This window comes from Grampus griseus, assembly GCF_964374135.1.
Source record: "Grampus griseus genome assembly, chromosome: 2".
NCBI classification, from domain to species: Eukaryota; Metazoa; Chordata; class Mammalia; order Artiodactyla; family Delphinidae; genus Grampus; species Grampus griseus.
Window position 1 is genome coordinate 68,258,351 of NC_139018.1, and position 24,588 is coordinate 68,282,938.

Sequence of the window (24,588 nt, forward strand, 5' to 3'; positions counted from 1 at the left end):
TCTCTGAGACTGTCCTCAGTTCTTTTCATTCTTTTTCCTTTATCCTGCTCTGCGGTAGTTATTTCCAGTATTTTATCTTCCAGGTCACTTATCTGTTCTTCTGCCTCAGTTATTCTGCTATTGATTCCTTCTAGAGAATTTTTAATTTCATTTATTGTGTTGTTCATCATTGTTTGCTCCTTAGTTCTTCTGGTCATTGTTAAACGTTTCTTGTATTTTCTCTATTCTATTTCCAAGATTTTGGATCATCTTTACTATCATTACTCTGAATTCTTTTTCAGGTAGACTGCCTATTTTCTCTTCATTTGTTTGGTCTGGTGGGTTTTTACCTTCCTCCTTCATCTGCTGCATATTTCTCTGTCTTCTCATTTTGTTTAACTTACTGTGTTTGGGGTCTCCTTTTTGCAGGCTGCAGGTTTGTAGTCCCCATTGTTTTTGGTGTCTGCCCCCTGTGGGTATGGTTGGTTCAGTGGGTTGTGTAGGCTTCCTGGTGGAGGGTACTGGTGCCTGTGTTCTTGTGGATGAGGCTGGATCTTGTCTTTCTGGTGGGCAGGACCACATCCAGTGGTGTGTTTTGGGGTGTCTGTGAACTTAATATGATTTTAGGCAGCCTCTCTGCTAATGGGTGGGGTTGTGTTCCTGTCTTGCTAGTTGTTTGGCATGGGGTTTCCAGCACTGGAGTTTGCTGGTCGTTGAGTGGAGCTGGGTCTTAGCGTTGAGACAGAGATCTCTGGGAGAGCTCTCGCCAACTGGTATTACATGGGGCCGGGAGGTCTCTGGTGGTCCAATGTCCTGAACTCGGCTCTCCCACCTCAGTGGCTCAGGCCTGACACCTGGCCAGAGGACCACTACCCTGTCAGCCACATGACCCCAGAGTCAGTTTCTGCTTTCCTGGAGCGCCGTCTTCTGCCCCAACTCCTGTTTTCTGTTTAGTTAAGCAAGGAGGCATTAGACTGTGGGGGCTCCAGTGCCATGACAACCAACATAAGCAAACCAAAATCTGCTCCATTTTACTTTAAATGTAAACCTTTGTTTACTACATTGTTTCGGAAATTCTGGAGCCTCTGGCAAGATTGCCTCTCATACACAGTTTTTCCTTTTTAACATCTGCCAACGTATACAGCCTTTCTATAAGGTGTCTATTATTACTCTAGTGAGATGTTGAAATACATTAATTAGTGTAATGTTGTACACTAACCCCAGTATACCTCATTAACCAGCTATATTCAGTAATACTACTGCCAGGAAGTATTGGCGGCTTATAGCTTAAAGAAAATTATGCAAAAGAAAAAAAGGAAAAGGGAAAGAAAGAAAGAAAAGAAAAGAAACTAAATAAAAGTTAACACCTAGCCTATTGATGAGCTTCCACTGAGTTCAGAAAAATGTTGAAATCAGATATATACGATTCTGACCACAAATCTCCTCCAGATTTGAAGTCAGTGATCTTGTTGCCTAAATTACTGTTCACTCCCTAACTTGGCTACTCCGTTCTCAGCCTAATTACCTCTTTTCTCTTCCTAACAGGCCAAGTGTAATCTTCATGACAAAATCTTTTCTAATTCCTCAGCAAAGAGTTTCTCATTCCTCCTGTAGGAGAGCTGCTGGTGCCCGGCCCAGATCCCTTTTAGCAGCTCACGTACAATGATTGCCTCCCACCAACAGGAGCCTCCTCACTCAGAAGCGTCTGAAATGTTGCTCTCTGTCCCAGAGCTGATGATACGGGCAGACAAAAGGCTGCCCTCTTGCCTCCAGGTGGGACAACTCGGGGTGCCCTTCATGCTGGAGAGCTCACCAGGGGATCGCTGAGGCTAGACTTCTACTGTATCTCCATCTAGCTTCATCCTCTGCCCTATTCTGCTTTCCTCACTAACGTAAGGTTTCTTCTGAGAGAACTCCTTCATTAAATCATTTGCACTAGAAGCCCTGTCTCTGGCTCTGATTTTAGAAAACCCAACCCAAGATAGTTGGTACCAGGAATAATCCTAGAAAGCAGTCTCTAAGGATGGGAGGCTGGGGTCAGATCATTCACCAGCCAGATGGCAGCAAGGACTTCATTACTTTTGGTTAGTAGCGTACTGATTCCTGACCTGCTATAGCAGTACAGCTGCTGAGACTTTCACCTCTGGTGATCTTGGATGGGATACAGGTGGACATAGCTTGTGTAATGGTCCTGAGGCTTAAGAATTTCAGGGAAAATAATAACTGTAAAGACTGAGGTATTTGGGAGCTGTTGCTAAGTGCTACTAATGCCTTAAAGAGAGAAAATGACAGGCTCAGACTCAGTCTCCAATTTAAAGTAAAACATACTTCCTTGGCTGCAATTAAAGAGACCCGTACCTCTTGTTGCCGAAGTGCAGGCAGATCTGACAACCAGTCACAGGACTTAACTGTTAAGAGTGGCAGAAATTCATAGAAAGCTGAATTCATAGGCTTGGTGAGTCTGTGATAGTCAGAGCCCTGATAGGGATGGGACCAATTGAATGGGCTCCCTCTCAACATGGTTCATCTGGCTACTACCATGGCTGACTGTCTGACCTGTCAGCCACAAACACCAGCACTTAGCCTCCAATCAGTTTAAGCAACCTGATAAAAGTGGACCGTTTCCACCCTAGAAGGAGAAACCATTTAATCTGATTGTGATTAACTCGTATTCTGGATATGAGTTTGCATTTCCTATTCACAGTGCCTCAGCCAGTACCAAGATTCAAAGGTCTGATCTACCAGCATGATATCCAATATAATATTGCCATGAAGCAAGACCCACTTTAGGGCAAATGAGGTGTGCTGTTCCTACCACATACTATACCATTCAGAAGCGGCCAGCCTGACAGAGTGTTGGAATGGCCTCTTGAAAGTACAGCTGAGGCTTGAAGATGACACCCCGTAACATGGTGCTACGTCTCCAACAGGTGGAATATATGGATCTGGTGATCAAGGCATGGAAGTGGGAGTCAGCCAACACCTATAACTGAAGTAACCCATTTGGAGAATTTGTGCTTCCCAACCCCACATATTTAGGCTCTGTGTGTCTAGAGGCCTCAAGAAGAGGAATGCTCTTTAAGTTTTCCACTGAAATAAAAACTGCAGCTGCCACTGGTCATTCTAGGCTCCTTATACCAATAGACCAGCAGAAAAAAAGGGAAATTACCATACTGGCAGGGGTAATTGAACTCAGATAAGCAAGAAGTAAGACTCGTTGCATCGTGAGGTAGGGAGGAATATTTTTGGCACACGAGTGACTCCATGAGTCATCTCTTGGTAGTCCCATGCTCCATTTTAATAGTGAATGTGTAAATGGTAAGTGGGTTAATATAGCAACCATGACCTAGAATGGTCAAGGTAACGAGAGATTCAGATCTGTCAGGGATGACAGTCTGGGTCACCTTACCAGGAAAGCTACCTGAATCAACAAAAGTGTTATCTAGGGATTTCCCTGGTCGTGCAGTGGTTCAGAATCTGCCTGCCAATGCGGGGTACATGGGTTCGAGCCCTGGTCCTGGAAGATCCCACATGCCGCGGAGCAACTAAGCCAGCGTGCCACAACTGCTGAGTCTGTGCTCTAGAGCCCATGAGCCACAACTACTGAGCCCACGTGCCCCAACTACTGAAGCCTGCATGCCTAGAACCCATGCTCTGCAACAAGAGAAGCCACCGCAATGCGAAGCCCGTGCACTGCAACAAAGAGTAGCCCCCGCTCGCCACAACTAGAGAGAGCCCGCGCGCAGCGATGAAGACCCAATGCAGCCAAAACTAAAATAAAAAAAAAAAATTTATTTATAAAAATAATTTTAAAAAGTGTTATCCAAGGCAGAGAGGACTCTGGAATGGGTGGGTAGAGAAGGGGGATGGTGAGTACTAGTGCTGTGGGGACTGTGGTTTGTCTCACTAACCCTCCTCCTGTAAGTTTCTCCAGAAATTTTGAACAACCCAAATCTTGGAGAAGTGGTGCCATCATGATACTAATTTAATGTGAGAAGCAGGTGGGGCTGAACGGTGTAAATAGTGGAATGCAGTAGACAGATTCTATTTCCTGGGCCAGTGCACCCATCCCCCACTTGCTGTGAGTGATGGCAGTTAACAGCCTACAGGGATATGCCTGGGAGTTGTCCCTGGTCCACAGAAGCCTGCCCATTTGGAAGTGCCTAGGAGCATATGCCTTCTCCCCAGGGCCATCCTGGAGACTGTGGTTTATTGATATAAGGTCTGGACCTTTATCTCAAGGTGGGACAACTTTATGATGCTGTTCCTGACCCGGAGCTTCTTGAAGAATCAGACCGAAGCTGAACTACTGAACTTACATCTTTGTCTATATTCTTGCTGCCCTCACTGTATGTTATGTTTCACTTGAACACATTGCCTCAATAAATCACTTGCACAAGAATCCTTGTCTCTTAGGCTCTGCTTTTAAGAAACCCACCCTCAGAAATTCTCTTCTGTGTTCTCATAGCTCCGTTCACTTTGTATCAAATACCTCCTATCATATCATTTATTTTTATTTATTTATTTTTGGGCTGCGTTGGGTCTTTGTTGCTGAGTGCAGGCTTTCTTTAGTTGCAGCAAGCAGGGGCTACTCTTTGTTGTGGTACGCGGGCTTCTCATTGCGGTGGCTTCTCTTGTTGCAGAGCACGGGCTCTAGAGCACAGGCTTAGTAGTTGTGGCGCACGGGCTTAGTTGCTCCGCGGCATGTAGGATCTTCCCGGACCAGGGCTCGAACCTGTGTCGCTTGCATTGGCAGGTGGATTCTTAACCACTGTACCACCAGGGAAGTCCCTACCATATCATTTAATACTTTGCATTTATCTTCATTACTAACTATGAGCTCCAGGAGGAATTTGTCTCTGGGTCTCTATTATCTAAAACAATTCCTGACACAGACTACATAAAAGCATATTGAATGAACTGAACAAACAACTGAGCAAATGAGTAAATAGTCATTATTGTAGGGTTTGCCAAATCTGGGCTAGACTATGCTTTGAATCTTTTCATCTTAATTAGAAAAAAAATTCAAGATACTTACTGTGGCTGATCAATAGTTTCAATGTACGTAATTCTCAATTGAATGTAATTTCCAAGTAATAATAAGGTGTTTTTCTTCATTTTTAGCTCTATACCTGAAGGTGGTGAAATTCAACTGATCAAATTGTGCTGGTCTCAGGAGCTACCAATTGCTCACTCTGTGATGGAAGGACTATACCATACTCCTGCAGCATAGAGGAAATCCTCTAGGGTAAATTGTTTTTTTACAATTTCTTCTGATGGTAAAATTCCACTAGGCTTTTTCCAATGGGGAAATCCCTTGAGCTTTTCTTTTGATTTATTTAGGAAACAATGGTTCCTGCCTCTTCCAAAATAGTTTAGGCATACATATCAAAAGGAACAAACAGTTCTAAACAAAGGTTTGCAAATTTTCTTCGTATTTCCTCTGTGCAGATTTATAGATGTCTTATTGGAAAATCTCAGAGACTTTAGTTAGCAAAGCTTCCCATGTGGGATATTTCCTGTTTGCTCCTTCGGATTCACTCCTCATTTTCCCACCCTTCTATGTGACCCTATGAGTCTGACCTGTTTGGACTGCATCAATGGTAGAATTTTTTTTACCATTAGTGAGCATAAATGCTTTTCACATACTTATCGGATACGTGTGTTTTATTGATAATCTGTTCATGACCTTATTCCATAGGGATGTTTATCTTTATCTTAATGATTTCTAAGTTATTTTTATGTTAGGATGATTAATGCATTGTCTTACATATACGTTACATTATCCCTAGTTTTCTGTTTATCTTTCAGTCTTTTCAAACAGTACCTGAATCTTTATTTTGATATTCTTTAATGGTTTGTGTGTTTCATAGCTGACTTAGATATCCATGAAAAATTCTGGTTATGAGTCAGATAAACGGAGGATCCCTAATTCTATTTCGCTGCTATGCATAATGCCTGTTGTTTTAGGGGGTTACTGAAAATAACTTCTAGCTTGGACACTAGAAGACAAAAGAACATCAGATTTCTTTAATGTTTCTATTGTAGAATAGATCATATTCATTGATTTTCTTTTGAAAATTCTTCCCTCTATTTTATTTGGAGCTGTCTAGTTGCAGAGCTTCCCAGTTACTTTGTGGAGGTTGGAGGCAAGTGCACCTCAAGCATTTCATTCCCTAATCCAAGGATTACTAGCAACTTTTCGGGTCACTCAGTAAATGGGCCAATGTGGAATATGTTGCTTCTAAATTCCAAAGAGGCCCACTAGGCATTGTGTCTCTTTTTCGGTTGTGCCATAACTTACCCTTAATCTTAGAAGGCACATCTCAACATGCCCTACAGTACTGAAGCCCTAGAAATTTCACTGAGGTAGAAGGTCCCTGATTTTTTGTCAGATTTATTTCCCACCCTGACACACAGACGTCTTACCCATAAGTCTAGAGTAGTTTGTATTTCTTCCTCACTAGGTCCATCAGTGTAATAGACCAGAGTGATATCTTGTGGAAAGGAAAGGCAGTCAAGATTCCTGAAAACTAAATGATGACATAGGATTGGAGAGTTGTTGATATACCCCTAAGGCAGGACAGAGAAGTTGTATTGTTGGCCTTGCCACCTGAAAGCAAACTGCTTCTGGTGGTCTTTATTGACAGGTATCAGAAAAAGCGTTTGCCAGAGCAATAGCTATATACCAGGTACTAGGGGATGTATTAATTTGCTCAAACAATGAAACCCCAACTGATATAGCCGTTGCAATTTTAGTAATTATTCAGTTAAACCTAAAATAATCCACTGCCTTTTGCAAGATCCCTGTTTTCTTCACAGATCCAATAGGAAGGTTGAATGGGGCTGTGGTGGGAATCAGCACACATGCATCTTTCGAGCCATTGATAGTGGTACTGATCTCTGCATTCTCTCCAGGAATGTGGTATCGCTTTTGGTTTACTATTTTCCTAGGTAGGGGCAGTTCTAATGGCTTCCAATTGGCCTTTCCCACCGTAATAGCCTTCTCACCACAGATCAGAGAACCAAAGTGGGAAATCTCTCAGCTGCTAAGTATGCTTATTCAAATTATGCATTCTACAACTGGAGAAATAACTAACCCCAGGATGGATTTGGGGACCCACTGGCCCCACTGTGAGTCAGACCTGAGCTAAAATTACATTGATCACGTCACCTCCATAAGCCCCTACTATAACTGGTGGACCACAGTGATGCTTTAGGTCACCTGGAATCAGTGTCAGTTCAGAGCCAGTGTTCAGTAGTCCCAGAAAGGTCTGATTATTTCCTTTTCCCCAACATGCTGTTATCCTAGTAAAAGGCCATAGATCCCTTTGGAGGAGGACTGAAATACAGATTAGCAGTATAAATTTCTGGCAGCGTACCAGGGTCTTTCCTTAAGAGGGCCTCCCTTGCATTTAAAGGGTTCCAGGTCTGTAAACTGGCTCAAGTCTGGGAACGGATTGAGGGGCTGTGACTCTCTCTTTTTATATTCAAGTTAGACTTTTATTCACTTAACGTAGAGTTTTTCTGCTTATACAGGTCAAGTAAGTATTTAGTAGGCTTGCTATTTAGTTCACATTTAGGTGTATACCATGATCAGCTAGTGAATACTGCTTGAGTCAGACTATTCTAATTGCTGCTTTGACTCTGCTGTCCACTGCAGTAACCATACTCACTTTTCTTTTGGCAGTTGAGTGGTGCCTTTTGGACCCTGCCACTCTGGGATTCAGTTACTCTCTTGCATTTAGGTTTCCCAATTCAGTGACTGCAGTTCCCAATGTAAGGTCTGGCTTGCAGAGATAAGCAAGCAACAGAGCACTTCAAGGCTGTTGGGACTCCCCTCACAAATTGATTCCTCATAGTTGTGGTAAAAAGTGTGTCTTCTGGACTATCCCAGGGTGGGTGAGTAGGTCTTAAGTGACAAATCCACTCTAACATTTCAGTCTCCCTAAGCCTTTGAATCCCTTCATCTACAGTAAAGCAAGGTCGGTCCAGCATTTCCAACTTGCTCACTGTGGGCCACCTTTTGGTCCATGCTTTAGCCAATCAACCAACCAAATTGTTAGATCCCTTTCTAAGCCCCCGAGATGCAAAATTAAATGCAGAATCACTGCTTAGTCAGTCCATATTAATGAAATTGGCCTGATCCAACTTTATATTCCTGATACCATTATCCCACATCCTTATTATCCATTCCCACACATGTTCTCCAAATTTCTGTCTGTACAAATTGGAAAATTCAGGTTCTTTTTTTGGAGTATATTGCACATCCTCATGGGTCACACTTTCTACCTCGGCCTTAGGGACCTATTGGGTCTTTAGCCTGGTTGTAGGTCGGGAAGCACAGAGGAGTGGAGGACAGTCAGCATTGTCTTGCGTGGCATCTGCCTCAGGGTAGGCCATTACTCTTTCATCAGGCATTGCAGAGTTAATCCCCCTCAGATGGGGATGGAGAGGCTGCTTCTACTGGAGGTTCCACTGGGGATGAAAAGACCTCTTCCATGGTGAGTAGAGAGGCTGCTTCCATTGGCAAAATGATTCATCAGAATTTAGGGGCTCAGTGTCTGTAGCTACAGCAAGGGCTTTTCATGTGTCCTCATTCCACTTTTCAGGATCCCAGTGCCTTCCCAATCAGTGCCCTTTAACAGTAGACACCTTACCAGGCTGGGAGTTCAACATGCCTTGTAAGTCAGCCAGCTGCAGGTTGAGATTCTGCTTTTGATTTTCAGCATTTTCAGCCCTGCAGCTATAGAAGCATACATAGAGCTTTCAGGTCATTTATGTGGCTCTTGAACTGGGAATGTGAATCCCTGAGCTCCTTTTCTTCTCCCACTTTGTCCACCAGTGAGTGTTAGGAGCAATGAGTTACTCTCCTTATACTTGTTAGTTTGATAGAAACGTTCAAAAGTATCATGTACACAGACACTTAGATCCTTGCTTCTTGTAAGTGGTTGTTTAGGAGTCTCCAGTGGTGATATTTTGCTTATCTCTGTTGCCAGAGGTTGCCTGATCATGAACTATTAGAGCTTTCTTTACTACTGGAAATGGAGTCATTAGCATCTTGAAACCTAATCAAATTAGAAAGCCAATTCCAGAAACCCGAGAACCAATTCAGAAAACTCATAATTCTATTCCTCTAGAATCACTGTTGGTAAAATCTGTTTTAGAGTTCCCCAGAGAAACAGAGCCAGTAGGATAGAGATAGAGAGGGAGATAAAGATGGAGATAGAGGTACAGCTAGAACTAGAGTGAGAGTGATAATGAGAGCAAGAGAGAGAGAGATTGAGAATGAGAGAGATTTATTATAAGGAATCAGCTCACATGATTATGGAGGTTGGTAAATCTTAGATCTGCAGGGTTCATCAGCATGATGGAGGCTCAGGAGAGCCAGTGGTTTAGTTTCAGTCTCAGTCTGAAGGTCTGAGAGCCTGATGGTGTTGTTCTAGTCCAAAGCCCAGAAGGCTTGAGACCCAAGAAGAGCTGATGTTTCAGTTTGAGTCCAAAGGCAGAAGAAAGCCAATATCCCAGTCCTCAAACTCTCAGAAAGAACTCTTTTACTCATGGGAGGGTCAACCTTTTTGTTCTAGTCAGCCTTCAACTGATTGAATGAGGCCCATCCACTTTAGGGAGAGCAATCTGCTTCACTCATTCTACTGATTTAAATGTTAATCTCATCCAGAACTATCTTCATAGAAATATCCATAACAGTGTTGACTAAGTATCTGGGTACCCTGTGGCCCAGTCAAGTTAACACATAAAATTAAATCATCACACCAGACTTCGCCCCCACAAAAATAGGCCTCAATCTTTAATACCAAGTATTACCACTCCACCTTGTATGTTATGTTTGTTGGGTATTTAAATCTCAATTTGTTTGTTTCCTCCCCAAATTAATCGTTATTATTCTTGTTATTTAATGAAATCAGTACTTTTTTAGATTTATCTATTTTTTACCAATTTATTTGCTCACCTCCCCTTTTTTCATCTCAATCCTTCTTTACCAATTCAATATTCTTTTTCATGAAGAATATTCATTAGCAATTCCTTCAGTGATAGTCTATTGATAGTAAATACAATTCATTTTTATTTGTGAAATGCCTATTTTGATCTCATTCTTAAATGATGTTAAATGAGCACAAAATATCCATTTTTAGGAGAATTTTCTCAGCTCATCGAAGAGGGTAATTTACTTTCTTCCCTTTTTCATATTGTTACTGAGAAACATCTATGTCTAATTGTTGATTCTGGTCTCCCTCTTCTCTTGGCTTGGTTTAAAAATCATTTATTTGCCTTTGCTCCTTTAGAGACTGCTTGGGATTTATAAGATTTCTTGAATCTGAGGACTGGAGTGTTTTATAACTTCTGGAAAATTCTCAGCCATTCTTTTAATAGATAGGCTTTTTACCATTCTCTCTATATGCTCCCCTGAAATTACTTTTGAATATATGTGTGACTTTCTCATTTTACCTCATGTCTCTGAACCTCTCTTTTTTTTCTTTTTTACATCTTTATTGGAGTATAATTGCTTTACAATGGTGTGTTAGTTTCTGCTTTATAACAAAGTGAATCAGTTATACACATACATATGTTCCCATATCTCTTCCCTCTTGGGTCTCCCTCCCTCCCACCCTCCCTATCCCACCCCTTCAGGCGGTCACAAAGCACCGAGCTGATCTCCCTGTGCTGTGCAGCTGCTTCCCACTAGCTATCTACCTTACGTTTGGTAGTGTATTTATGTCCATGCCTCTCTCTCACTTTGTCACAGCTCACCCTTCCCCCTCCCCATATCCTCAAGTCCATTCTCTAGTAGGTCTGTGTCTTTATTCCTGTCTTACCCCTAGGTTCTTCATGACATTTTTTTTTCTTAAATTCCTCTTTTTGTATTTTTCTATTTCCTTGGTCCCTCTGTGTTTCTTCACATTTATCCTTCTATTCACTAATTCTATCTTTAGCCATATCTAATCCCTTTTTAAAAAATTTCAGTGACTAAATTTTTTATTTCTAAAAGTTATTTTTCATTTTTTTTTCAAATTTGCCTGGTCCAATTTTTTCATTAGTAATAATCTTGCATTATGTTTTAAAATTATAGGAAACAAAACAGTTAACTGGAATCAGATATAAAGAAACTGAACATCCTTTGTGGAGAAAAGGGAACTCTTATGCACTTTTGGTGAGATTGTAAATTGGTGTAACCACTGTGGAAAAAAGTATGGAGGTTCCTCAAAAAATTAAAAATAGGACTGTCATATGATTCAGCAGTTTTACTTCTGGGTATCTATCTGAAGAAAACAGAAACACTAATTCAAAAGATAACATTCAAAGCAATGTCCATTGCAGCATTATTTACAATAGGCAAGATATGGAAGCAATCTAAATGTCCATTAAGAGAAGAATGGATAAAGAAGATGTGGTATATATATGTATAAATATATATATATATGTGGAATATTACTCAGCCATAAAAAATGAGATTTTGCCATTAGCGACAACATGGATGGATATAGAGAATATTATGCTAAGCGAAATAAGTCAGGTAAAGACGAATACCATATTATCTCACTTTTATGTGGAAATAATATTATAATAACTTCGTACAGGGACAGATGGTTACTAGACTTATTGTGGTGATCATTTCATAATGTAGGCAAATGTCAAATCACTCTGTAATACACCTGAAACTAACATAATATTGTACATTAACTATATTTCAATTAATTTTTTTAAATAAAAAAGAGAATGAACATCCTTAGAGTAAACACACAGTGCCTTTTCAATTCTTTTAAACAACAATGGATTTATACTATATGATGCTTTTGTAACTAGCTTTTTTATAAGAAAATTTGGAGATCTTTATATATCAGCATATATAGATATACCTAATCTTTTTTAATTGCTGCAAAGTATTCAATTATATGCATTGTTGATAGTATTGTATTACTTTCTTAGACTTTTGAGTCCTTCCTCTATTTATTTTAGTCATTTTAAACGTACTTATTTTTTTTAGTGTGTCTCAATCTTATTACCTAAAGCTCCCAGGATCTTATTCTGCTGTTTGCTTTTTCTGTGGATGCAAATTTTTTATAGACCTTTTTTTCCTACCTAGGTCCCAGGACACCTCAACAACGTTTCTCTCATTTCACTTTGCCAGTAAATGACTTTTTCCCTAGCTACTCTTGCCCTGAGGACATAGCCCTTCATGTATCCTGAACTTATATATGTGTCTTTGAGGGGAGGGTTTGCTAGTCCAACTCCCCAACTCAAGCAGTTCCAGTGCCTTGGTTTTTGGTCCATAATGTTCATTAAATTCCTTTCAATAACAAGAGTGACTAATATGCCCCACCCTCTCAAGCTGCCAAACTATCAGCATCAGTTCACTAATCTGGTTTTCAATTTTCTCTTTGCTTTTAGCCCCTGGGGATGTTACAACTTCTCTGTGAGTTTGACTATGCATTTCAAACAATGTTTGTTATGTTATTATCTCATACTTATAAGTGTTTGCTGCTGAAGATTTTCAGGGTCTCTAATAATCTGTAATGTTGCTAGACACAGAAGTCCTACTGTTTTGTCACTCAGCCTTAGAAATGCCTGGGTGCTGCTTGTCTCTGAAACTCTCTAACTCTGAATTCCTTGTTTTCACGTGTTCTTATTGATATATTTAAGTAAAGTGGGGCTAATTTAGGTCTGAAAATTTGACATGGGGCTTGTTTGAATTTCGAAGTAAAAATGAACATGCCTAATTAACAATGCCAAGGACATATCTGGCAAATATCTTTATTCTTCATCACCTCCTTCCCTTCTCTCACACAACAATAGCTCAAACTCCCTGTTTCAATTTCAAGTCCAATATCAATTTTATAATTACATTCGAGGCAGTGCCAGGTAGTAGAAATAATAGTGACTACAGTGAAACAACCTGAATTATAGTTTAAGTTCCACCACTAAATTGTATGCCCTTGAATTAAATTATTCTACCTTTTAGTGCCACTGTTAATCTGTATGAAACCCTCAAGCTCTATCTATGATCATGCAATTCTAGAGCTTATTACTTCTAAGAATTACTTCTAGCCACCAAAAGTATAGAAAAATTAAAAGCTGGAAGGTTTTATGTTTTTAAGTTTTTTAAGTTATAATTTTTAAAGGCATTCATAAAAACTGAATGAAAGGGTAATTCTTAGTTTCTGGGGTTTTCCCATAAATCAGGAGAAAGTGGTCATTAGATACATTATATTAAAATTATTGAGGGTAAGAAAATAGACTGACATGATTTCAATAGGAAAAGTCTAGGCATCCCAACCTGTAAGTGTCTAGGTTACATGTAGGGCTGGAGCTAACTATTCTGACCCAGAGCATAATTGAAGGAATTAAATATAGTCACAAAGCATGTAATTAAACAACTGACTATGGTGTTTCATTCTTTGAAGTAATTCAACATTTCGTCTACAGTGTCAGTTTATCTTGTCTTCTCCCCTGTTTACTCTTACCCCTACTCACACAACCCACTGAAGCCCAGAAATAGACAGAAGTCACTAGAAAAGGTCTCAGAATCCTGACTCCCTCGATCCTAAAAGCTATTTGTAATAGTTAGGAATTATATACACATATTTCTATGGTCAGAGCACTTCCTTTAATAAAAATGCTGGGAAGGAAATTTGTAGATCTTTTTGCTCGTGGCCTTTTAGTACTTTTGACATTTCAGAGGTGAATCTCTCTTATGATTTTGCCTACTCAAATTTATATGGGTTCCTTCTGTACCTTCACCAGCGATTAATGAGATTATTTTATCTTCAATTTTCTTTAACAGTGGTAAAGGACCTCCAAACCTGTGGTATGATTTCCTCAAAAAGCACTGATAGCATTTTTTAGACTCACTCTCTGGAGACCTTAGTTGATAGCAGGGAAATGTACCTCCCATAGACTTCCAGTAGATGGCAGGTACAGTATTTCAAACCTCTCATAACATGAAAAAATCCAATAGCTCAATGCGTAAATATAGATTGTTATTGTGTTTTAAATCTCAAGAGCAATAAAAAGAAAGAGTAAAACTTTTGTTTATGGATCTAGTATCATATTACCATATAAGTATCTTCTTATTTTTGTCTTCTACTAAAAATACAAATGCAACAAATGAAAATACATCTTTATCAGGGAATGCCTGCAATTCCAGATTGCAAATTAAGCATTTAAATGTTGAATAATATTATCACCATGTTATAGTTGTTAATTAAAGTGCTTAGTGAACAAAGATACATTTAGCAATTTTTAAATATAAGTTTTGGAGGACGAGAACCTATTGTTTTATAGCAATTATAGTTTAATAGGCTTCCATTTTACACTTTATTTATTCAGTTTTGTTTTACAGATTCATAGATGTCAGAAGTACAGACATAGATAGATAAATACATACAGATGTACATACATACATACAGACAGATTTCTCAATCTGTTCCTTTGTTTTCTTTGACTAATTAATCCCGTAGTGTTTCCTTCAGCTTACTATAGAAATGACTTTCTACAGTGTGTTTGGAAAGAAATTCCTCTCTACTATCTGTGGTAAGAAACAAAGAACGTTTAAGCTGGCCCCTTATAGATGGGAAATGAGCACTCGGTCAGACCATATATCACCGGATTAGTAAGACAGATGTTTGTTCTGAGAAGGATGACTGTGAAAGCTACAAAATATTCCATTACACATTCAGATACACACTTTCATTAAAAATATGTCCAGGTGTGACACAGCTAAAGTTCCCAGGACTTTCTGAAATATTTTTTATTAACTCAGTAAAATACTTTCAAAGGATTTAAAAATAGTTTTAGCTTCACCATATATCTTGAATTCCTTATAAATTTATCATATTTGTGTTATACAAAAGATGTTCAACGTGACTTGTTTGAATGAAACTCAGCCAAAGTAGATTTTGGGCTATTTACTTGACTTTCCCAACTTTAATACTATATGTTTTACTTATTTTGTTTATTTTCTGTCCTTCCCTTGAAATTATAAGCAAAGGTTTCAAATTTTATTTTATAGTTTTATTCATTACTGAATCCACAACATTTAGAACAATGCCTGTCACTTAGAGGATGGTTCGTACATAAGTGCGTAAGTGTAGACTAAGTGAATGAATGGATTTACTTTATATGGTTAGGTCGCAGGATAAAAGAAAATAATGAACAGCAGTCACTCGATGAATGTTGGATTGGCTCAGTTTCCCTTTTCTCTCTCTCCTGTCTACTATAGCACACTAGAAACCTTGGAGTCATCTTTGACTCTTATTTTCCTTCGTCACACTGGATTAGATCATTATTTTCAAAATCTTGTCTTCTTAACGTGTGGTTCACAGATTAGCAGTGTGGGTATTACCTGGGAGATTGTTAGAAAGTCAGAATTCTGGGCCTTAGCCCAGAACTACTGAATAATAACTTGCATTTTTAAGAAGATTCTCAGGCAATTCATGCATACAGTAAAGTTTGAGAAGTACTGATCGAAGTCTGTTTCTTCTCCCACGTCTTCGATTTTTTTCCCCTCTCTGTAATCACCGTCAGAGAGAAAACATCTTCCAAGTTAGTTTACTTGCCTCTGAACTGTACAGTATGCCACAACCAGATTTAACTTTTTACACAAACATTTGGTCACAATACACCTCTGCTTAAGGATCTACCACTCCTCCTTTTACCTAGTTACAGGAAGTCCAGGTAACTCCTCTTCTGTAATTCATGCCTCTCCATCATCTGGCACCACCCTCCTAACCCAGTATCATCCCTTATCACAATTTATTCTTCCGTTGGATTTCTGTAGCTTCTACGGTCATTCCTGGCTACTTTGTCTCTTAATCTAGAACACATTTTTTTTAACCAAACTTTTTATCTAATCAAACTCTACTCATCGTTCAATGTTTAACACAAAGAATTATGCCTCCAAGATCTTCCCTCCTTGCTAGAGCCCACATGGATTTCTCCATTGTCTACTGCACATAATTATGCCACCTAATGCTCATTGTGGAATAAGCTGCATTGTTTTGGAGAGTTTTGTTATATGTGAAGTTCTTGTTTCCCTAATAAGAGTTTAAGTTAATCAAAAGCAGAAAGTTTATCTTTTTATTTCTTTGATATCACTCATAAGTGATTTAGAAACTTAAGTAAATGCTTATGTTCCATTTTAAACGAGTCAATTTTTAGGAATCTCTGGGTTTCCAGTAATACAAAACAAAGCCAGTTGGCTTAAGCATAAAGAAGTATCTCACAGACTCAAAGGGCAGAAGTTCAGTAGAGCCTCAGAAGGTACAGGAATTAGAGCGTGCAAAGCTGTGTAGAATTCTTTCACCACTCAGATCCCTTTTCCTTCTGCCTGATCTGTTAATTTACACATATCTGCTTCATTCTTTTCTTCTTTCTCTCTGCGTATTTGCTGTCTCTGCTTCTCTGATCTGCATGGAAGGCAGATCACACTCACCAGTAGCTCTGTCTTTGAGCCTACATATTTCAGGACTCAAAGACATTGAGTCAGGCTCCTCTCACCCCAATCTCAAATTCCTGATTAGTCCAGCTTAGACCCATCCAGTCAATGTCAGAAAGGGAAATCATTGCTGCCAGGGCTTCAATGTTTTTGTGATAAACAGTTAATATGGAGAGAGGGGAATCATAACTTAGGAAATTATTCCAAGTTTGTACATTTTAACCAGGTAAAATAGAATCTTAGCCCGTATCTATTTAGGTCAGATGAGAAGAAAGCTTTTTTCCCTCAGCAAGTACAGAAAATATAATTAATTCAACAGTATAGCCTTCTCTTTTCTCAAAAAATTCCATGATAACTTTTGTTTAGTCATTTGATCAGTAAGATAGATGTTTCACTCTCTACTTCAACAGGGCCGTAGCAAAAGAGTTTTCCAGGAGTTATCTTGCCATCCTGCTTTTATTCAGGAAAGGCTGCAATTTTCAAAAGCTCTCTAGGGTTGAAAATCTTTCAGTTCCAGTTAAGAATCTATTGTACAATTCCAGTAACCCTAAATATACACTTCTGCTACTTAAAAAGCAAAGGTGGCAGAAATACTTCTGTTCACAAAAACTGCTGTAGGAAGATTTTTATAATCATTAGAAGTTTAAAATAGGTGAACTCTTTTTCTTTCTGACTTACACACACACACACACACACACACTGAGGTCACTGAATCTATGTGAAAAAGAAACAAGAGCAGAGGTAAACCCTAAAGTGTGGACTTTTTTTATTAACTAACTAACATTTTTATTAACTAACCCTAAAGTGTAGTCTTTTGACTACAGTAATTATGATTTGAAACTGTAGTCAAAAGAAATATCTGGGGATGATGAAAAGCTTCTAAAATTAGATTATGGTGATGGTTATATAACTCTGTAAATATACCAAACGACACTGGATTATATGCTTTAAATGGGTGAACTTCACAGTATAAAATTATAACTCAATAAAGCTATTAAAATACATTGCATAAGATTAAAAACCAAATTTAAACAAACCTGAAAAGCACAGGTACAATGTTGTTTAGATCACTGTTTGGACACTAAAAATGTCTCTTAGTATGTGTGACTCATCATTTTGATAATGTTGTATGATTATAAGCAAAATCGTTGAGTTGGTTTTAGGTTATTGAATATTTGAATAAGGTGAATTATTAAATAAAGTCTAGAGATATAGGAAAATTATAGTTGTGCCATTGTAATGTGTGGTATAAATGAAGCAATTCATTTGTAGCAAATGACTTGTAGTTTTCATTTAAGTGATATATGAATAAAGCTAAGTATAAGGTTGAGGAGCAGTAGGTTGTCACTATCTGGATATTCACTTGAAGGTCGAATATCAGGGAACATTGAGCTAATCATAAAAACAAGCTCTTCAAGAAGAATTATATGCAGGTTTTTTGTGTATGAATTATCCTGAATAACCAGCTACCTTGAATTTGGTTGATTGATTATTCAGTTTTTCATTTCACTTTGCTCACATAGTGTCAACTTTGTTTCAGTAATCAGCACTCATAGACTAAGAGAAAAAGACCTTAACGTCGGCACTTACTTAATGCTTCAATGAAGCTCTAACAGGACTGTTACACTGGGTCTCTCTCTGGATCATTAAGCAGATCATACAACCTTTAATTCCAGTTATCAGTGTAGGCAAATGAAAAATCTTGCAGACAAATGTAAAAGAAAAATAAATGTCACCCACTGTCCTGCAAAATGTCTTCTAGTGTACAGTATAGTGGTGCCTTGTTCTCATGCCATGTTCTTCAACGATTTTCTATTTTCTTATTGTTCACTGGGGATAATCCTGGGTTTAGTGATTTCCTGTGCCTTCTGATAGCATAACCCCTAATTGTCACCCACTACTGCTTTCTCAGCAGGTTCCTCTACATTTTTCTTCCTTCCTCCATCACTTTGTAGAGCAAGCCATATTTACTTGTATGCTACAGCCTGTATTTCTTACATGTCTACTTGATCAGTTTCTGTGGATCATGCTATCTGTCTTCATTTGTTCCTTCAATGGCCAATTCTCTGTAGTCAGTCAATTCACTGACTATAAGGGCCGAATTCCTCTGTGATCAAGAAAAATGTGATGCCTGTGAAAATTTATTCAAATACTGTATTTATTGCGCTATTTTTATTGTAACTTTATTTTTAATTGTTTAAAACTAGAACAGAGACAAAGAACCCAGTAAAACAGATAAATTGTGTTATAGTCATACGATGGGATACTATACAGCAATGAAAAAGAATGTATGCCTTTCATACACAGGATCATTGTGTACAAGCATACTATTAAGTGAAAGATTATTCCATTTATATGAAGTTTTAAAAGAGTCAAAACTAAGCTATGAAGATAGAAGTAAAAGAGGTGTACTGTTTTTCCATTGGATAATAAGGGCAAAGGGACATGAGGGATGTTTCTGGGTTGCTATTTTAATATTCTATGGCGTGATCTTGACAGAAGTTTCACAGGTGTATCACTTTGTAAAATTCACTGAGCTGTACACTTGACTTAATATTTGTGTACTTTGTGTGTATTATATTTCTTTTTCCTACTCTTTCTCTTTAATATTATTTCATACAAATAATAATGTTATTTTTATATTCCTCAAGATGGGCCACAGAACTGTTTCAGATAGCTTTTTAGTATTAAATTTAAATTTCCTTTTTTTTAACCTTTTGACCCCGTTCACTCATTTCTTTCACCTCCCACCCCCTGTCCCCATCTGGCGTCCACCAGTTATTCTCTGTATTGATGAGCTTGGTTTGTTTGTTTTAGATCCACATGTAAAAGAGATAATATGCTATTTGTCTTACTAGATGCCTAGACCAGTGCTTGGGAAACAAAGGTAAATTGCATAACCCCTACCCTCAATAAGTTCACAGTTAATTGAAGGAGACATTTACAATCAGATAATATGAAAATAAGTGTCACGACTTCTGGCTCCCAATCCCATGACTCTCTGTATCCTCCTTATGCCTTTAGGTGTGAAAGTACAACCAAATACGTCTTGCCTTTAAGAGCTGTTAGTCAAAAAGCATAAAATCCCATATGATGGGAATGTTACCACATGAGAAAATTCCTTAATCAGCTAAAAGAGCTTAGCATCCAGAACTATCCAAAGTGACTAATCAGACATTTTATCCTTTGAAAAAGCAAGTGATAAAGACAGTCATAAAACACTACTTCTAAGAACTTTGTCAGAATTAAAATAAATATCCCCCCCAAATTTGGAATAAATGGTTACTTTAGTATAGTACAAATAGATATAGATGTTCTAAGTAACAGTAAAACAATTTTTAATTCAATCATATGAATTTTAAAGGTAAATTTGGGGCAGAAAAATCACATAGATGTCGTTTTTAGGCATTTAAGTAGTCTGTTTTATCTGTCCCCATTATTATTGTTTGCAAATGCATTGCCTGTCTTTAGTCTTCAAAAGCATGAGCATGATATCTAGGTAATTTGGGAATATTCTCCTTTTTCATTCAGTAAACTATTCTAAGCCTCCAACCTGGGGACAAGATTCCCTTCACCCTCTGACTAGTCATCTTTTACAACACAGCACAACAGCCAGGATTGCGCTAGACAGATTCGCTCTATCATTGTAAAGAGGAAAATACCCAAGTCTGCAGGAATCACTGCAAGGAACAAACTGGTTTACCGTAAATAAAAATGCCAATTTAAAAAGGTAAATAACAAAAATTGTTTTTAAATGTCATTTTAGCACCCTTGTTTCATATAGGCCTCTGGACACACAAGTTCACATCATTTTGTGTTACTGGGTTTGTTGGAGATTTAGTGTGTCCTGATCACAAGGGCTTTTTCCAGAGTCCATGTGACTGTAAGAGTTTTCTTTGGTAAATTTTTGCTTACTTACTAATTAATTCAATTATACATTACCTGATTTCCTATTATGTGCTTTATATAGTTTCTACAGAATTTGCCTTGTAAGTGGTAGGCAACCTGGAAAAAAATGAATGAATTATTGAATAGAAAACATTATATCCTAACCTTCAAGAAACTGGCACATAGGGTGAAAGTACTTGTGCCTCCCCCATTCCCACCCTCTATGGCCTGATACCCTGTGCTTCTGTTCTCTCTGACCAGGCTCTACCCACCCACACAGAAACTTTGTGGGAATTAGAAAAACACACTTCTTCCTCAAGGAAAAAACACGTATGACAGTATATTTTCTCATTTATCAATAGCAAATTTATAACAAATTAAATTGTTACCCCAATTGGATTTTGTTACAAATGGATTATTAATATTAAATATTAGTTATGAAATATAATTATATGTGAATCATGTCTCAGTGAAAGAACTTGTAGATTTAAACTGGAAACTCAGCATACATTCTGGTGGAGTAAATGTGGATGATATTAAATGCAAAATGAAACATTAGAATTATCTAGATTAAACCATCAGGCTTTTTTTTTAATGTAGAGATATGCCCCCTAACTTGTACATCTGTCAGGAAAGAAGCTCCTCTTTTAGAAGCACAGGTTATAAAAACGTTGTTAGATCAGCAAGAGTTTTCTTGAATTCACATCACTTTTGTAAGTCAAAATGTAATAATCAAGACCAACTATATAGGAACAAGCCTAATCATTTCATTTATTTACTATGATAAAAGCCAGAAAATGGCCATAAGTATATAAATTGCCCATCTCTGGATTCAACAATTATAGTGAAAAGATGCAAAAGTGAAAAATAATAAAAATGTGAATTATGACCCATTGATAATGGTGCTTTTGTGCAGTGCACAGCCTAAACAAAGGTGTGCTGCAGACCTGTCCCTGACATATGACTCTTTCTATATTATCAGTTTTCATATGCAGTCCCCTCTATTGGAATGCCATGGCAACCTTCATAATTCTGACACAAACTTCTATTCACTTTTTGGCCAAGTCAAATTGAACCGATCTATGAGGATATTCTGGAACTTTCTCCTCCTGGTTGGTTGAGCATTGCCTATGCTTCTACAACACATGCTTCATTTTGTATTGCAAAACACTCATCGGGTTGTTTTATGATATAGTCAGTAGTGTGCTAATAAACAAGCTCCCTGGAGGGTATGGAGAAACCCTGATTAGTAGTATTTGTTGATTTCCATGGTATAAGTACTCCCACCGTGGCCACTTTGAAGTTATCAATGGTTTAATGGTTTAACAACTGGCTGGCAAAAATTCCCAGAAGGAATCGGGAAGATGGTGGAAGAGTAAGACGCAGAGATGACCTTCCTCCCCACAGATACACCAGAAATACATCTACACGTGGAACAACTCCTACAGAACACCTACTGAATGCTGGCAGAGACCTCAGACCTCCCAAAAGGCAAGAAACTCCCCATGTACCTGGGTAGGGCAAAAGAAAAAAGAATAAACAGAGACAAAAGAATAGGGATGGGACCTGCACCAGTGGGAGGGAGCCGTGAAGGAGGAAAGGTTTCCACATACTAGGAAGCCCCTTCGCGGGCGGAGACTGCAGGTGGCGGAGGGGGAAAGCTTCGGAGCCGCGGAGCAGAGCACAGCAACAGGGGTGCGGAGGGCAAAGTGGAGAGATTCCTGCGCAGAGGATCAGGGCTGACCGGCACTCACCAGCGCGAGAGGCTTGACTGCTCATCCGCAGGGGTGGGTTGGGCTGGGAGTTGAGGCTCGGGCTTCGGTCTGAGCACCGGGAAAGGACTGGGATTGGCAGCGTGAACACAGCCTGCAGGGGGTTAGTGCACCACGGCTAGCCGGGAGGGAGTCCAGGGAAAAGTCTGGACCTGCCGAAGAGGCAAGAGACTTTTTCTTCCCTCTTTGTTTCCTGGTGTGCGAGGAGAGGGGATTAAGAACGCTGCTTAAAAGAGCTCCAGAGACAGGCGCGAGCCACGGCCAACAGCGCGGGCCCCAGAGACGGGCATGAGATGCTAAGGCTGCTGCTGCCGCCACCAAGAAGCCTGTGTGTGAGCACAGGTCACTGTCCACACCTCCCTTCCGGGGAACCTGTGCAGCCCGCCACTGCCAGGGTCCCGAGATCCAAGGACAACTTCCCCGGGAGAGCACACGGCACGCCTCAGGCTGGTACAATGTCACGCTGGCCTCTGCCGCCGCAGGCTCGCCCCGCATCCGCACCCCTCCCTCCGCCTGGCCTGAGTGAGCCAGAGCCCCTGAATCGGTGGCTCCTTTAACCCCGTCCTGTCTGAGGGAAGAACAGATGCCCTCAGGCGACCTACACCCAGAGGCGGGGCCAAATCCAAAGCTGAACCCTGGAAGCTGTGCCAAAAAAGAAGAGAAAGGGAAATCCCTCCCAGCAGCCTCAGGAGCACCAGATTAAAGCTCCACAATCAACTTGATGTACCTGGAATACATGAATAGACAACAAATCATCCCAAATTGAGGAGGTGGACTTTGAGAGCAAGATTTATTATTTTTTCCCCTTTTCCTCTTTTTGTGAGTGTGTATGTGTATGCTTCTGTGTGAGATTTTGTCTGTATAGTTCCACCATTTGTCCTAGGGTTCTATCCGTCCTTTTTCTTTTCTTTTCAAAAAATTTTTTTTTCTTAATAATTATTTTTATTTTAATAACTTTATTTTATCCTCTTTCTTTCTTTGTTTCTTTTCTTTCTTTCTCTCTCTCTCTTTCTTTCTTTCTTTCTTTCTTTCTTTCTTCTTTTTCTCCCTTTTATTCTGAGCCATGTGAATGAAAGGCTCTTGGTGCTGCAACCAGGAGTCAGTGTTGTGCCTCTGAGGTGGGAGACCCAACTTCAGGACACTGGTCCACAAGAGACCTCCCAGCTCCACATAATATCAAATGGAGAAAATCTCCCAGAGGTCTCCATCTCAACACCAGCACTCAGTTTCACTCAACGACCAGCAAGCAACAGTGCTAGACACCCTATGCCAACAACTAGCAAGACAGGAACACAACCCCACCCATTAGCAGAGAGGCTGCCTAAAATCATAATAAGTCCACAGACACCCCAAAAGACACCACCAGACGTGGACCTGCCCACCAGAAGGACAAGATCCAGCCTCATCCACCAGAACAGGCACTAGTCCCCTCCACTAGGAAGCCTACACAACCCACTGAACCAACTTTAGCCACTGGGGACAGACACCAAAAACAATGGGAACTACGAACCTGAAGTCTGCAAAAAGGAGACCCCAAACACAGTAAGATAAGCAAAATGAGAGGACAGAAAAACACACAGCAGATGAAGGAGCAAAATAAAAACCCACCAGACCTAACAAATGAAGAGGAAATAGGCAGTCTACCTGAAAAATAATTCAGAATAATGATAGTAAAGATGATCCAAAACCTTGGAAACAGAATAGAGAAAATGCAAGAAACATTTAACAAGGACCTAGAAGAACTAAAGATGAAACAAGCAACAATGAAAACGCAATAAATGAAATTTAAAATACTCTAGATGGGATCAATAGCAGAATAACTGAGGCAGAAGAATAGATAAGTGAACTGGAAGATAAAATAGTGGAAATAACTACTGCAGAGCAGAATAAAGAAAAAAGAATGAAAAGAACTGAGGACAGTCTCAGAGACCTCTGGGACAACATTAAATGCACCAACATTCGAATTATAGGGGTTCCAGAAGAAGAAGAGAAAAAGAAAGGGACTGAGAAAATATTTGAAAAGATTATAGTTGAAAACTTCCCTAATATGGGAAAGGAATAGTTAATCAAGTCCAGGAAGAACAGAGAGTCCCATACAGGATAAATCCAAGGAGAAACACGCCAAGACACATATTAATCAAACTGTCAAAAATTAAATACAAAGAAAACATATTAAAAGCAACAAGGGAAAAACAACGAATAACACACAAGGGAATCCCCATAAGGTTAACAGCTGATCTTTCAGCAGAAACTCTGCAAGCCAGAAGGGACTGGCAGGACATATTTAAAGTCATGAAGGAGAAAAACCTACAACCAAGATTACTGTACCCAGCAAGGATCTCATTCAGATTTGATGGAGAAATTAAAACCTTTACAGACAAGTAAAAGCTGAGAGAGTTCAGCACCACCAAACCAGCTTTACAACAAATGCTAAAGGCACTTCTCTAGGCAAGAAACACAAGATAAGGAAAAGACCTATAGTAACAAACCCAAAAC